General features: G+C 48.1%; 1 protein-coding gene across 4 annotated transcripts in view; it reads left to right on the top strand.

The window, feature by feature from the left end:
• UQCR-11L (Ubiquinol-cytochrome c reductase 11 kDa subunit-like) overlaps positions 1 to 16,972 on the top strand; it is a 67,945-nt gene that overhangs the window by 26,125 nt on the left and 24,848 nt on the right. For 2 of the 4 annotated variants that reach the window (XR_012826279.1, XR_012826278.1), the window contains one exon: positions 6,899 to 7,134. The exons of the other annotated variants lie outside the window; for them this stretch is intronic. The gene's annotated coding sequence lies outside the window, so the exon portion shown is untranslated. The remainder of the gene's footprint in view (positions 1 to 6,898; positions 7,135 to 16,972) is intronic. 4 annotated transcript variants of the gene reach the window in all.

Raw genomic sequence — 16,972 nt, 5'->3', positions numbered from 1 at the left:
ATGTTGCCCGATTCTGTCACTCTCTGGTAAGCATTAAAGCCCCTGCATCCACGCGCCACCGCCGCTTTCTTAAGTAGCGCCAACCTTTGTTGTGCGCCGCCTTTTCCCCTCACACCAAATCCGGTTCCGGTATTTCCGGTTCCGGCATTTCCGGTTTAAAAATTTCCGGTTCTGGCATTTCCACTTCCTGGAGTTGCGCTGCGGGAATTTCCGCTTTGACTGCTGTTAGACGATGGTGAGACGCCCGCGCGTGCTTAGTTGAGCTGTGGCAGTCGCCATAAGAAGAATGCAAAGGAGACAAGCTGCTGTATTCCGCTGTAGTAGTAGTTGGCGGTCACTGTTTTCCAAATGCACGAAAAACGGCAGTGGTCTCCAAGCGCCCAGGCACTACATTCCACTGTACGTTGTCGCTCGTGCCACAACCGGTCGCAGGTTCACACGAAGCAGCAAACACGAGCAGATCGCTGGTTACAATAGGCGGTGGTTCTTGAATGGAATTGCATTCACAGTTTCAACTGCAGCTGGCGCAATTAAAGCCTCTCCAGCGACGCGAAAGTAAACAACGCTAAAAAACAAAACGTCACTTCCACTCGGAACGGGAAGCTGCAGCTACGTAAGTTCCACTTGGCGCCGGAAGCTAAGGGGGTGAGTGGAAGAGGGGCGCGGAGGAGGAGGGCAAGTTGGCGGTACTTAACCTGGTCGGCGGAAACGTGTATGGAGGGGCTTTAGTAAGCATGTTAAAAAATAATAAAATGACTTAATCCAGTTTCAATAGTGAAGAGTAGTGTTTATTTTATTCTAAAATAAAACAGAAGGGAGAGGTTAGTAAAATGCACAATGATTTAAATAGCCTTGGGAAAAAGGGTAAGGGCCATTGCAAATTGAGGCAAAAATTTTAAGATATAAATAAGAAGGAATAGATACAAAAGCAAATATTTTTGAATATTGACACAATGATGTGGGGCTCCCGCAACGCGGGACAGCGCGTGCAAAGCTCGGCGCCATGAATGATGATGAAGCGTGTGGGCTGCACGTTCTTCTCCTTGCCCGCCATTAAACAAAAGCATCTATTTTTTAGGACTCCATCAGGACTTCCTCAAGGAAATCGAGAAAAGACACATCTCGCAAGCGCTGCCCGTCATACACCCTGCCTACACAGGGCAGGTAAATGACGAATTAGACAGCAAAATTGGTGAGTCAGAGGTCAGGGCAGCCCTACAGGAACTCAATACCAAGTCGGCACCCGGACTAGACGGTGTAACGAATAAAACGCTAAGGAACTTGGACGATGAGTCTATAGCTAAGGTAACCGAATATATTAACGAATGCTGGGAGGCAGGGCAGATTCCGCAGCAATGGAAGACGGCACAAATCGTTTTAATACCTAAACAGGGCAAGCGACTGCAAATTGAGAACTTGAGACCCATATTGCTCACTTCTTGCGTGGGGAAACTCATGGAGCATGTGGTCCTAGCGAGGATAACCACCTACCTCGAAGACTGCGATGCGCTCCCGCCCACGATGATAGGATTCAGGAAAAACCTCTCAGTGCAGGACGCTCTGTTACAACTAAAACATCACATCATAGACGATTAGGGCAGATCAACAAGGGCAGTTCTCGGGTTGGACCTAAAAAAGGCCTTTGATAACGTAACACATGCAATGATACTAGGTAGAGTAGGCAAACTAGGACTGGGAAAACGCACGTACGATTATGTATGCAATTTTATAACGGGCAGAAAGGCAAAGATCACGATAGCACACCTAGTTTCGGAGGAGATCAAGATAGGCAGCGCAGGTACGCCACAGGGCTCGGTCTTATCACCGATGCTATTCAATCTGGCGCTAATCGGGCTGCCAGCCAAGCTACAAGAAATCGAGGGTCTAAATCATACCTTATACGCTGACGATATCACCCTATGGGTGAGAAACGGAAGTGACGGGCAGATAGAACAAACGCTTCAAACAGCAGTCGAAACAATAGAAAAATATATAGAGGGGACGGGGTTAACATGCTGGGCAGAGAAATCGGAGCTGTTTTTGTACAGACCGACTCGCGGAGGTCGCAAGCCAGGCAACTACAGTGAAGGGCTCACCCATAGAGAGGAGATACAGTTAAAGACGGCCGATAGGAAACCCATACCCAAGGTCGATAGGATCAGGGTATTGGGGCTCCTCATTGAAACCAAGGGCAACAACGGAGAAACCCTTAGAAGACTGGAGGGAACTGTAGCGCAAATCATGAGGCTAATCAGAAGGATAACAAATAAACATAGCGGGATGAAAGAGGAAAACACGATCAGGTTAATACAGGCCTTCGTAATAAGTAGAATAGTATACGTAGCGCCATACTTAAAATGGCAGGTCGCGGAAAAGATCAAACTAGAATGCCTCATTCAGAAAATATACAAACTAGCCATAGGACTACCCATCAGCATGGACAAGTTGCTGCAATTAAGCTTACACAACACGATGGACAAGCTCATTGAAGCGCAATGTACGCCACAATATGAACGACTCTCTAAAGCTAGAGCAGGCAGACACATCCTAGAGAGATTAAGACATAGGTTACCACACACAGCACGGTGTCAAGGTGGACATCCTGAGAGAGACGAAGGAAAGATTGGTAATACCTCCCATACCAAAGAACATGCACCCAGAACACAATAAGGACAGAAGAGAGAACAGAGCGAAGCAAATACAGAAGAAATTCGGCAGCGACAAGGACGCAGTGTTTGTAGATGCGGCTCGATACAGTCGCAGACGGGGGTTTACAGCAGCCTTAATCCATAGGGAGAAACTGTGCAAGACGTGCGCGACAATACGCACCACAAGTAACGAGATAGCTGAAGAAGTAGCCATAGCGCTCGCAGTAGCTCAGACTAACGCAACCGTCATAGTCGTCAACTCTCAGACGGCACTAAGAAACTTTGCCAATGGCCGAATCTCCCCGGAGGCACTATGCATTCTTCTTGCAGGAGGCCAAAATTACAAAATAAAGATCTACATCACCTGGATGCCCGCTCACACCCTCGCGGAGGACGGCAACAACAAGGCGGCACACGACGTGGCTCAAGGGCTTACGGACCGAGCTGCAGTCGCAAGTTAGCCCCGACACCCTCCGGACGTGACGGTGCGGTAAATGAGTGGGAGTGGGAGGACAGAATGACAACATATAATGACATTACGAAACATTATAGGTTACAGAGGCGCATATTCCCGCGACTTCACGCAAAATTGACAAAGCAGCAGTCTGTCGCATGGCGGCAGTTACAAACTAGGATGTATCCGAATCCTGCGTTCTCGCACATCATATATCCGGATGTATATCCTACGGACAAATGCAAAACATGTGAATCCAAAGCCACTCTGGAGCATATATTATGGGAATGCCTAGAGATAAATAACAATAAAGAAAACGCGGTCTCTAGCAGCAGCCTTTGCATGCGCTGGGAAGCCTTGCCCTCGAGGATCAAGTATGGGCCGTCCAGCGGGCTGAGGATGCCGCCAGGACCCACGAACTCCTGGCCGTCACCTAGGCGGGGCCTTTGGCCCTCCCCATCAACTCGCAGGGCACACAATAAAGTTCTTTCCTCCTCTTCCTCCGTCTTCAGTCTACATTACATTTCTCTGGTGGAGTTGCGAGGTACATGCTACCACTCCTAGATCGAACAACGCCTACAAGCCCAGTACGGTCCGGTTGAGCTGACTCGAACTCGGTTGAGTTCACGTACGGACAAGCCGTCGACTTCAAGGACTGCCACCTGAGCACGAGCCTCTACCCAATCGAGTCATAAGGATGAGTATCTCAGTTCCATCTTCTTCCTCAACCGCACTGACCGAGGTCGTACTTAACCAGCCGCGAATCCCCACATCTTTCTATGGGGACACCTTCGAAGATGTTGAGGACTGGCTCGATCACTTTGAGCGTGTCTCAGAATTCAATGGCTGGACTCCAGAGCACAAGCTACACGACGCCTACTTTGCCCTCGAGGACTATGCGCGGACATGGTTTGAGAACCGTGAGGCGGCCCTATCGACATGGGACGAATTCCGATGGCAGCTAATCAGCACATACGCCAGCCTCAATTGCAAGGAGCGAGCTGAATCTGCAATTCAGGCGAGAGTGCAGCGGCCGAACGAAAGCATCACAATGTTTGGAAGATATGTGCCGACTTTTTTGACGTGGATCCATCCATGCCGGAAGAAAAAAAGGTCAGGAGCTGGATGCGCAGCATCAACCAAGAGTTGTTCGGTGGACTAATACCGTATTTACACGATTGTAAGTCGACCCGAATGTAAGTCGACCCCCATATTGCTTGAACGGAAAAAAAACAAAAAACGAGGGCGCATTCGATAACGAAAATTTATTAGTAGCTGATATGGTCACTGGACTACTCGTCTTCACTAGTGCTGCCATCGTCATCGTTGCTGCGGTCCCACAGTGCGTCGTGGTCCAGTGAAATTTCAAATTTGGCAAACGACCGCACCAGGACATCTTGCAGAACAGCAGCCCATGCCAAATGCACCCAACTACACGCAGCCGTCAGGGAGGCTCTTTTGACAGGTCCGGTTGGCGTAATTTTGCAGTCTTCTGCCGCCAGCCGCTCGTTGTACTCACGGCGGAGCAGAACCTTAAAATTAAGGCGAAAGTCCGGGCTTGTTTCATGACCATGTCGCACTTCAATGGCAGGGACCGATCACGCATTTCAGCGACGTACGCCGCAAGCTTAGCCTGCAGCTCCGGAAAGCATCCAGACTTAGGCACGTGGGAAATTTCTCACTTGCCGCCACAGGGTGAAAATTTCGCTTCGCTGCAGTCGCCACTCTCGCACCACCCATTTAGAAACATCGAAATTGCAGCCCGCTACGCAGTGATTTGTTTCTTCGGCGAAAGGATGGCAGCCCTCTTGAACGCTGCTATGAATGAGTGCCGAACGATTAGTGAGCCTGCAGCACTCATGACGACTGGGGAAGCATAGAAGTAGCACGTAGCCGGCAGTCAAGTGGAGCGCGTCAAAAAGTTGGTCAAACCAATACCAATGCCTTTAAACAGAGAAAGAGAAACCCGCGAGCGGTGTCTGCTCTTCCATGAACTACCGATACTCCCCGCAAGCGCCGCCGTTCTGAGGGTGCCGCCGCAAATGGGAACAGCGGCGCTTCCATCAACCATTGACACCCCCCCATGAGTGTTGCATCCACTGTAAGACTCTCAAAAATGTTGAAAAACCCTTCCGAAAAGCGAACAAACACACGGGATAGCGAAAAGATATGGGTAGGGCCATGGAGCAGACATAAAATTGTAACTACGTTGTAGCTCTCGTTGGTATTGCTTTTTTTGGCGGGGCCATGTTTTGGTTTCGATTGTAAGTTGACCTCCCAACTTCATACTTTCAAATTTTAAAAAAGTGGTCGACTTACAATCGTGTAAATACGGTACCCAACTCTCCAAAGACCGTTAGAGTTTCTCGCGGAAGCTATATTAATGGAAAAGGCACTGCAGCAGCGAACAAGGCAGTACAACTGCGACGTGTCGACCCTATCGCGTGACCCTCTCACTATGCCCTTGGACAATACCGACGCCTTGCGGGAGCCTAATTGTCCGAGAAGAGCTTCAAAAGCTTCAGGTGGCTCCGGCATCAGTACCGCGACTCACTCTGGCTGAGGTCGTCCGGGAGGAAATTGGGCAGGCAGTACAAGTCCCGGAGCGAAGCGAGACACCACAGCATGAGGTCCGGCAGCCACAGCCTCGCATGTCGTATGCGGAAGTTGCAAGAAGTTCGTTGTCTCCGACTTTTTACGATGTGCGCGACGTCCCGGACTTTCATGGTGTGCGTGCTGTTGAACAAGCAACTGGCGACTTCAGGACTCGCCGCACGCCATTCATGTCTGAAACACGACCACACCGCAAGAGTGACGTATGACGCACTGCAGACCAGAGGAGGAATAAACTTTTATTGTAGAACCAGCACTTTATGATACCGCAGACCGGAGGCGCTTTTAATTCATCATCATCATCATCAGCCTGGTTGCGCCCACTGCAGGGCAAAGGCCTCTCCCATGCTTCTCCAACAACCCCGGTCATGTACTAATTGTGGCCATGCCGTCCCTGCAAACTTCTTAATCTCATCCGCCCACCTAACTTTCTGCCGCCCCCTGCTGCACTTCCCTTCCCTTGGGATCCAGTCCGTAACCCTTAATGACCATTGGTTATCTGCCCTCCTCATTACATGTCCTGCCCATGCCCATTTCTTTTTCTTGATTTCAACTAAGATGTCATTAACTCGCGTTTGTTCCCTCACCCAATCTGCTCTTTTCTTATCCCTTAACGTTACACCTATCATTCTTCTTTCCATAGCTTGTTGTGTCGTCCTCAATTTGAGTAGAACCCTTTTCGTAAGCCTCCAGATTTCTGCCCCGTAGGTGAGTACTGGTAAGACACAGCTATTATATACTTTTCTCTTGAGGGATAATGGCAACCTGCTGTTCATGATTTGGGAATGCCTGCCAAACGCACCCCAGCCCATTCTAATTCTTCTGATTATTTCCGTCTCATGATCCGGATCCGCCGTCACTACCTGCCCTAAGTAGATGTATTCCCTTACGACTTCCAGTGCCTCGCTGCCTATTGTAAATTGCTGTTCTCTCCCGAGACTGTTAAGCATTACTTTAGTTTTCTGCAGATTAATTTTTAGACCCACTCTTCTGCTTTGCCTCTCCAGGTCAGTGAGCATGCATTGCAATTGGTCCCCTGAGTTACTAAGCAAGGCAATATCATCAGCGAATCGCAAGTTACTAAGGTATTCTCCATTAACTTTTATCCCCAATTCTTCCCAATCCCAATGTTTTAATTGCGGTGAAGCAGATCACCACTACAGGGCATGTCCTTACCACCCAGCTGGGCTCCCTGGATTTTCACTGAATGCGCCGTGCCCGCGCAATGGTGAACGCCCCCTGGAGATTGAAGCCTACCTCGCTGACGCCAGGACCTCATTTGCCTCACGATTCCGTGTCCCCCGGTCACCGTCACCTGCCCGAAACAGGTCTTCCAGCCCCATCTTCACGCCGAGCGCAACAAGGTGTCGCTTACCCAGCCTTGACTCCCGGGAAAACTGAGTCCAGCGACCTGTGGAGGTGAGGTCGCTGACGTTGTGAACGCTGAAGATCCTCCACTAAGATGACCGCGAGATGACATAATTGAGACGCAGTGAAAGCAGTGTAGTTAGGTGTGAGTATCTTGCGACATACCAACCATAGATGACCACGAAGTCACGGCGTTAATCGTCGTGGGTGCGGACATGTCTGTTATGAGCCAGAATCTCTCGCGTATCCTGAACAAAGTTTCGACGCAATGGACCGGGACTCAGATTCGTACTGCAGGAGGGCACCTCATAACTCCAATAGGCCGGTGCACAGGACTAGTCAACATTCGGGGCTTCACGTACATCGGCGACTTCGTCATTCTTCCTGAATGTTCGAAGGACCTTATACTCGGCATGGATTTCATTCAGGCGAGCGGTGTCATCATCGACTTGCAAGAGTCTGGAGTCTGCTTCGCTACTACGCAAGCCATAGCAAACAGCAATGGCAACGACCGTAACATCGCGCTTCACGTAGCTGACGATCACGTTACGTTACCACCCAAGAGCAGCGTGCTTACCCTTGTCCGATGCGACATGGAGGACGACACCGAAGGAATTGTGGAGGCAAACATCCCTCTGCTTCTTGAGCGCCACATTTGCATAGCCAGAGGGCTTCTTAAGGTGCGCAACAAATGTTCAGTCGTCTTGCTAACAAACTTTAGCAGCGAATATCGGCATGTACCGTGAGAAACAGCAAACACATTTCTTTCCGAAAACATTGATGTTACTGACATTGCCACATTGGAAATCGCATCGTCTCAGCAATCTAGGTTACGCAGCCTAAAGAACGGATTCACGTTAACGCTGCTCTGCCAGACCATCAGAAAGACCGTCTACTGAGTCTCGTGAATGAATTTGCGGACTGTTTTTCAACGTCGTCCAAAGTACGGCGCACGTCCATCACAAAGCACCGCATTATAACGGATGAGTCTGCACGTCCTGTTCGTCAGCATCCTTACAGAATGTCTTCAGTGGAAAGGGAAGCGATCAAGCTTCAGGTGAAGCAGATGCTCCAAGACGACGTGATCCAGCCATCCACAAGCCTGTGGGCCTCCCCTGTAGTGTTAGTCAGAAAGACAACACACTACGCTTCTGTGTAGATTATAGAAAGTTTAACCGTGTCACCAAGCGCGATGTTTATCCATTGCCACGCGTCGACGACGCATTGGATCGTCTACAATGTGCCAATTTTTTTTCTTCGTTGGATCTTAAATCAGGGTATTGGCAAATCGAAGTCGATGAACAGGATCGTGAAAAAACAGTTTCTGACACCTGACGGGCTTTACGAGTTCAAAGTTCTCCCCTTCGGTCTCTGTTCCGCACCTGCCACCTTTCAGCGGATGATGGATACCGTGCTTGCTGAACTCAAATCGCAAACCTGCCTCGTATGCTTGGACGTCGTCGTCGTGTTCTCGAACATGTTTGACGAACATCTCGCATGACTCGATAGTGTCCTCGCGGTGATCCATACTGCCGGCCTCACCATCAAGCTTGAAAAATGCTACTTAGGGTTCCAAGTGCTCAAATTTCTTGGCCATGTCGTTAGTCCTAAAGGCGTCCGACCAGACCTCGACAAATTAGCTGTCGTAGCCGAGTTTTCGCCACCCACCGACAAGAAGGCTGTCCATTGCTTCCTTGGTTTGTGCGCATGTTATAGGCGCTTTGTCAAGGGATTCTCGAGAATTGCTGAGCCTCTGACACTGCTCACATGCGACGATGTGCCTTTCATTTGACCGGACGAGCAGCAGCAGTCGTTCAATGAATTGCGCAAGCGCTTGCAAGGAGCCCCAATACTTGCTCATTTCGACGAAGACGTGACCCTGAAATTCATACTGACGCCAGCAATACGGGTCTCGGTGCAGTTCTTGTGCAGTGGCAAGCTGGTGCGGAACGCCCCATTGCTTATGCAAGCCGCTGTCTCACCAAGGCTGAGAAAAACTACTCAACCACTGAAAAAGAATGCTTAGTGGTTATGTGGGCAATTGGTAAATTCCGACCCTACTTGTACGGTAGACCCTCTAAGGCTGTCAGCGATCACCATGCCCTGTGCTGGCTTGCCAACCTCAAAGATCCTTCAGGCAGACTAGCCTGTTGGAGCCTGTGCTTACAAGAGTACGACATTACAGTTGCCTACCGATCTGGATGGAAGCACAGTGACGCCGACTGTTTGTCACGCGCACCACTCCCTACGATGTCCTCGGACCCTGACCATGACTTGCCATTTGTCGGCGTTATCGACGCCATAAAGATGGCTGAGCACCAGTGCGCTGACCCTGAGCTGCTGCCGCTGATCGAGCACCTTCAAGGAGCTGAAGGTGTCTTACCCTGGTCGCTCGTGCGCGGCTTATCTTCATCATACTCTTTGCACAACAACGTCCTTTACAAGAAAAACTGCGGAAGCGGTTCAAATACGTACCTCCTTGTCGTGCTGTCGGCACTGTGCCAAGAGATTTTGCAAGCCTGCCATGATGAGCCATGTGCGGGACACATGGGATTCGCTAATACATTAGCAAGGATACGGCAGAAATATTACTGGCCCCAGCTTTTTTCTTCTGTGCAACGGTGCGTCAAGACGTGCCGTGATTGTCAGCGCTGCAAGAAACTACCAGTTAAACCAGCTGGCTTTCTCCACCCTGTGGACCCTCCTCAAGCACCGTTCCAACAAATAGGAATGGATATACTTAGGCCATTCCCAGTGACCTCTTCGCGCAACAAATGGATAGTTGTCGCTACTGACTACTTAACCCTTTGAGGGGCGAATTATTTTGAAAAAAAACTTTCCCAGGTGGTCAAATTACTTTATTGTGGATCTTGAATGTACAAAATGTATAAAGTCGGGAATAAATAGTAAAAAAAAAATTAGGAACACTATTTTGGTGTCGGCATCACTCAGAACTGCAAAATGTTCAGTAGTATTTCAGAGTATGGTACTCCTTAAAACACGGTTCTACGCACAGCACCTTATCGCAGTCTGCACACCTAAAATGCATGTCTGTTCTCCTCTTGGAGTGATGAGTTGTGTTGACGCACACATGACATCTTTTCTGCGTGCAGCTGCCTTGGGCAGAGGTCTGAGGCACCTTCTCGCGTGAGCGCGTTGCCGCAGAGAGCGATAATACCTCGTGAGCGGCGGTGATAAACAAAGAGCAGCGCCAATCAAGATAGAAATCAACTTCCGCCGCCCCTGCGAGAGCGTGCCGACAAAGAGAAAAATCTCGTTTCGCGCGCCTCTGTTGCGATCATGCGGCGGAACCGAAACCGCGCGTGTTGCTGCTGAGAGCGAGAATACCTCGCGAACGGCGGTGATAAGCTAAGAGCAGCGCCAATCAAGATATAAATCAACCATCACCGCCCCTGCAAGAGAGTGCCGACAAACAGAAAAATGACGTTTTGCGCGCCTCCGTTTCGATCACGCGGTGAAACCGAAACCGCAAAAGGGGTGTTGCCACAGTCTGCGCGACGCACTGAAGCTAGAAATCAGTTCTGTTTATCTCCCCAGGAAGGTAGCACAAATTTCATACGCTTCTTGTAAGTCCTGAGAGGTGGCAGCACCTCCCAGTGAGCACGGATCGTCATTATAGCACGAAATTTCAAACGGAGGTTCGAAACCGTACCCGTACGGCAAAGACCTTGCTGGACAGAAAACCGCCACAGTACATGTACGGCAAAAACCTTCAAAGGGTTAACCTGGTTTGCCGAAACCGAAACTGCTCCGCAAGCAAACTCGTATGAAATGGCCAAGTTCTTTGTTCGCCACATTGTCCTACGACGTGGTGCACCGTCTGTTCTCATCGCTGACCGCGGTGCAGCATTTACAGCCGCACTTATGGAGGGCGTTCTCGAGCTGACGCATTGCTCTCACCGCAAGAGCACTGCGTATAACCCTCAAACCAATGGATTAACTGTACGTCTGAACAGAACGCTGGCTGATATGCTCTCCATGTATATCGACGTAGAGCACAAGATGTGGGATGACATTTTACCCTATGTAACCTTCGCGTATAACACTGCTGTACAGGAGACTACACAGTTTACGCCGTTTGAAGTTGTATACGGGCACCATGTCACGTCAACACTTGACGCCTTGCTACCTCTGGTTGATAATAGCCCACCCAGTGAACACGCGGAAGAATTCCTACAAAGAGCCAAAGAAGCACGTCAGCTTGCTCGGCATCATATCCGGAACCAACAGCATACCGACACCCTTCGTTACAACCAGGGTCGATGCGACGTCCATTACAATTCCGGCACCTTCGTGTGGGTCTGGAGGTCGATCCGTCACCGTGGACTCTTGGAAAAGTTGCTCCGCCGGTATTTTGGTCCCTACAAGGTTGCACGTCGCCTCAGTGAAGTGACCTACAGTGAAGTCCCTTGCAGTTCTGACCCCGATTCGCTCCGTTGTCCTCGGACGGAAGTTGTTCATGTAGTGCGCTTGAAACCCTACTATGCGCGTACGTGAACGCCGAGATGCATCGGAGGAGCTGCATTTCTTGTCACCGAAAAAACTTTTTGACACGACCAAGACGGTCGCTTTTCGCATCGGGGGGCAATTGACAAAATGATGTGGGGCTCCCACAACGTGGGACGGCGCGCGCCAAGGTCAGCGCCATGAAAGACGGTGAAGCGCGTGGACTGCACGTTCTTCTCCTGGCCTGCCATTAAACAGAAGCGTCTATTTTTAAAGATTCTGTCTTCAATCTACGTTTCAATATTATCTATTTCTATGAACTGATAGCAAGCTCATTGGTATGAGGCCCGAACTTTGTTACTAGTGAGATTCACTCTCAGCAGCTCGAAAATCAACTTCAACTGTCCTGACATACTCTCAGTCTGCGCACAACGCCTCACTGTTGCCTTTCACTGCTTTAAAGAGTTTATTTTGGTTTGGATGAGGGACACCTGCATCTTAACGTCAGCCAACACCTAGTTTTTTGAGCTCAAGCTCCTTCAAAAAAGCAGCAGCACTTTCTTTCCGGTTCATTCCTCAATGCGTCGGTTCTTTCTGTTCTCGACCTCCTTCCCCTGCGCATTCGCCTCATCGACCATTTGGTCACTAGTACAGTCATCCATCTTTTTTCGAACTTCCTAGGGGCCGCGAAAACATCCAAAAAATCAGGCAGTTAAAAAAAAATGAATGCATGTGATAGTAAAAAAAAAGTCAAACAAGCGAAAGGTACTGGAGCCCTACAGCAAGACATATTCTTCGAAGCGGTCGCGAGTACGGGCTCCAGCGTACCAAGATGTGAAATCGGCTTTACTTCGCTGGCTCCAGAAGGCTAACGAAGCCCACCTTCCCGTCAGTGGAACGCTACTGTGGGAGAAGGCCAACGACTTGGCTCTACAACTTAGGCACGAAGAGTTCAAGTGTAGCAATGGATGGTTTAGCCGTTTTAAAGAGCGCAATAATTTGTCCTTCGTAGCCGTCTGTGGCGACAGCGGCAGCGCAAATGAGTGTCGTTGACACTGAAAGAAACGCACGTTGGCTCCGTTGCTTAGCAAGTACGGTGCAGACGATGTGTACAACCTTGGACAAGACAGCCCTTTTTTTTTACAAGATGCTGCCCACAAAAATGTTCACAGCGAAGGACAACCGCGGCCAAGAGTCGAAAGCAGGGCAAGGAAAGAATTACCGTTCTGTTCGGCTCGAACATATGCGGTAAACACAAGCTGCCACTACTTGTAGTTGGAAAGAGTGGGAAACCTCGCTGCTTTAAAAATGCGAGGCTGCCGTCAAAAGGATGAGCTTATCTACCGGCACAACAAGAAAGCCTGGGTAATAGGCGTAATATTTGAAGATTACATTCGGCAGCTTGACTGCAAGTTCACGGCCACAGGCAGGAATGTACTCTTCGTTGTTGATATTTGCCCAGCGCATGGTGACATCCCACTCCTGAAAGCTATCAGGATGGTATTTCTTCCTTCAAACACCATGTCAATCTCGCAGCCAATGGACCAAGGCGTCATGGACTACACAAGGAAGATTTACCACCACCACTTGCCCAAGCACATGCTCCTTTGCTACGACAGCAGCAAGAAGTACTCCATCGACCTCCTTTGGGCCATATGTCTTATTGTGTATGCATTGAAGCAAGTGAAACCCATTTTAATCATGCAGTCTTTTGAACACGCTGGCTTCTCGAAGGAAAGCACCATCGATGCTGATGCTGACTATTCATGTGCACTTGATGAAGAAAGAACCGAGTATTGCGACCGCATCAGTGCCCTCTGCGCAGAAGATAGTGAATCCGGTGCAGTCGGCTTCGCCGAGTATCTGAACTTTGAAAATGATCAACGAACGCGCTACTCGGACTTAGAGAGTGAAGCTACCGCTGATGCGACCATGTGCGATGACAGCAACGACGGCGATGCTAACGAGCCCTCCCAAGCACCCACTTTCGGGGAAGTTATCAAATCACTAAACGTTATGCACAGTTTTGCTGAGTGCCACGGTGGAAATTCTGAAATGCTGCACGTAGTTGGCCAACTAGAAAACATGACCCTTGGAGCCTTGAACTACAGGACGCGGCAAAGCAGCATCTCTGATTACTTTAAGTAACCCAAAAATCGCTGAATAAAGGTAGCGCATTCCTGCAGCAAAATTTTTCGTCTAGGTTGCACTTTTTTTTGTATGTGGGTAATTCGAAAGTCCACTTAATTAGATTTTTTGTAGTCCTGATGACTTTGTATTAACAAGATTTTACTGTATTGATTTACAGCTTGATTTTAGAAAATACAGAAAATCGCATATATTCTTAAATCTCTTAACTGATCCACAAAGCCGGTTATCAGATATTTGCAAAACGAGGCTTTCCGCTCCTTTAATACGCAAAAAGATTTCTGCTCTGCCAAGATCTGGATTCATTTTATACAGTGAATCTTCCTATAACATTAGGTATAAATGCAATCGAGCATTTTCTTTAAATTGACTATATCTCATTCATGTATGTCCAGCAGGCCACTATTTGCCCTTCAACATATTTGTTATTGTAATCAAGACTTGCGCACGCAGCTAAAGCTTTCTCCTAACAATCATTGCCACCATAGGTGTGCTCCCTACAATACGATTCAATTTTGCACAACTTGTAATATGCTGTGCTTACCTCTATTGTAGTTGTATGAAGCTGATACAAGGTATATAACAAAGGAGCAATATTTCCATTTAACATGCAGAAAGGATGTATTGCAACAAATACATGCACATTTTCATTGCATACTAAGCACCATAAAATATAGGTGATATATTACAAACCCAGTATCACATAGGTTTTTGTTCTTTAATTCCTGTGGCATAACAAAATCTTTGGTGACAGACTGTCTTTTGGTTTTATTTTGCAGTTTTGAGCAGAACTTCATATCGGTGTAGCTTGTTCATGATGAAAATAATTTCTACAAGCATTTTAATAAAGTTATACTTTAGCCTTGCTTACAATTTCCTCACAGCAATTTTTATCGCAATGCGTTTCCTGTGGTTTCACTGGTTTAACCATAGGTAAATGTGTAGTTGCATCATAACAAAATGGTCAAACATCACATTCGGGTGGTCGTACTAAACAGTTGGTGGAAGCGGAATATTGAGCTAAAGGATGTTCTTCATAGTCTTTACCGGGCTGGTCAACGAAAAGATATGCTCCTGTTCCGAAAACGTCTTGAGTACACTCTCATAAGAGGCAATGAACTTTAAGACCTCATGGCCCTCATAAATAAGGTTGTTGCTTTCTTGATTATTTTACTCCTTCAATTTCACAAGTGTGTGCTCATCAGACTCTTCTGCAGAGTGAGCATTTCAGAACAGGTAGGGTACGGCTTTACAGCAGCTAAAGTGAAAGTATCATGGCCGCCATCTTGCGTCTAGTTCAGATACGCCCACCAGGCGACGCGACGCCACTCATTTCCAAGAAAAAGGGGAAAAAGTCTGCTCTTTGCTGTTGCAGCATGCGACAGGTGATCTGCTGTAGTTGAAAATGCCTCCTCCCCCCATTTTTTCAGGAGGAGCTGCGCCTGGCACCATTCTTGTTTTGTTGCTGCACTGGGGTCTTTCTCCCTGCCGTACTTCCAACAATAGCTTGGTAGAACCTTTCTCTGTGTAAAATGGTCAGTGCTGCTGATGGTGGCTATAGGGGTAGGAAGTAGTTTGTCACTGCCGTTTTTGATGCGGCTGTTATGTGAGTGCGAGCCGCTGCTTCAAAAACCGTCTCGACAGATGACCTGCAGACTGCATGCAGCGCTCACTACCTCGGTGGAACGCAGCACATGTAATAATAAAAACAGATTGAGAGTGAAATGCACGAAACCTTGAGTGACATTTACAGTCCACTAGTTTAGTATCTTTTTCTTCCTAGCGTGTACTTTTTTTTTTTCAGCATTCTGCAAAATACGGGTCCGTTAAATGAAGATTCTGTGCATGAAATCGTAAATATAGCTTTGTGCCTATAAGCATATGGATAGATAAAGGAAAGAAAATTGCTACTGACTGCACTAACTGGTTGGCGCAGTCAGCTGACACATGAACAACGGTCAGCTGTAGAGGAGGGGTGGCAGTAAAAGAGTAGAAGTAAAGGCTAGTAGAGAGTATAGAGTCAAAATGAAGTATTTACAACAGAGTGACTAACTAAAAAGAAAAAGAACTACAGAAATTCTGAGAATTGTCTACTTATGGGTAAGCATTGTTTAGCTTACTTGTTTGTCTTGTCTGTAGTTTTGCTTACTTGCCTTTCCTAGCTTATGCACGTCTACCCATGGCCTTTCTTGTGGCAAAGAATGCTTAGGCTTTAGTAGACAGTTGTCATATTTTCCCACCGCATCCGACCCCCTCAATGCAATCGTACCATTTGAGCCGGAACGCCGGCCACGAGCACACCTCCACAGAGCCGAGCGTTTGAAAGGGAACACCAGCTGCTGCAGTGCTGCATGAGGCACTGCGATAGGGGAGTGTGCATCGCTGTGATGCCATGTCACCCTTGCTGTTCTTTCAAGCCTCTGTTGTGCATGCGTTCCTTGTCTACGCAAGCTCTCGCCTGTGTTCTGACTGCGCCTTGTTAAGGCCCAATGAAAATGCGAGAAGCATCTCAACGCACCCGCTTGCCCATGAGGTGTTCATAGCTCAGACTTTTGGCAGTGTTCCATTCGACATAGGGTTACCTCAAAATTTCAAGTTGGCCCAGCCCCAAGTTTTGAGTTGGCCCAGCCCCAAATTTCAACTAGGCCCACCCCAAAATTGAAGTTGGCCCACCCAAATTTCAATTGCCACCCCCACTCCCAAACTTCGAGTTGACCCAGCCCTAAATTTAACTTGACCCACATGCAAATTTAAGTTGACTCGCCCATGAACTTCAAGTTGGCCCACCTCCAGATTTTAGGTTGTCTCACACCCTGGTGTTAAGTTCATCCATTCCACATTTAAAGTTGTCCGACTCGTAAATTTCAGTTGGTCCAACAGTACATGGTCCACCCATAGAGCTTCCCCATACATTTTCTAAGGAGCCCTATGTATCTGTATGGGTATTCTCTATTTTATTTTTGACTTTAAATTGTTCCTTGTCGCCCAAAAGCTATCAAACGTCTAGATTTACTCTATCATAACGATTGAATGTCTTAACTTTGCAAACTTCAAGAAATGAGCGATACAAAGACGCGAACTAAAAGAACATGTATGAAGGACAGCCGCTTAATTCTAACGGAACGTTCATTTGAAGAAACAGGATTTATATAGACCTTTTCATCGGGCGAGAAGGATAGAGCTCACGGCAAGCCTTTCCTCCTCTGTGGCTTGGGTGATCCGGCACGGCGCTGCTTGAAAGTATTGCAGTCGCATGCTGTGGAAAGATTTCAAA

This window comes from Dermacentor variabilis, chromosome 2 (genome assembly GCF_050947875.1).
Source record: "Dermacentor variabilis isolate Ectoservices chromosome 2, ASM5094787v1, whole genome shotgun sequence".
Taxonomy (NCBI): Eukaryota; Metazoa; Arthropoda; class Arachnida; order Ixodida; family Ixodidae; genus Dermacentor; species Dermacentor variabilis.
This window is presented reverse-complemented; position numbering and strand designations above follow the sequence as displayed.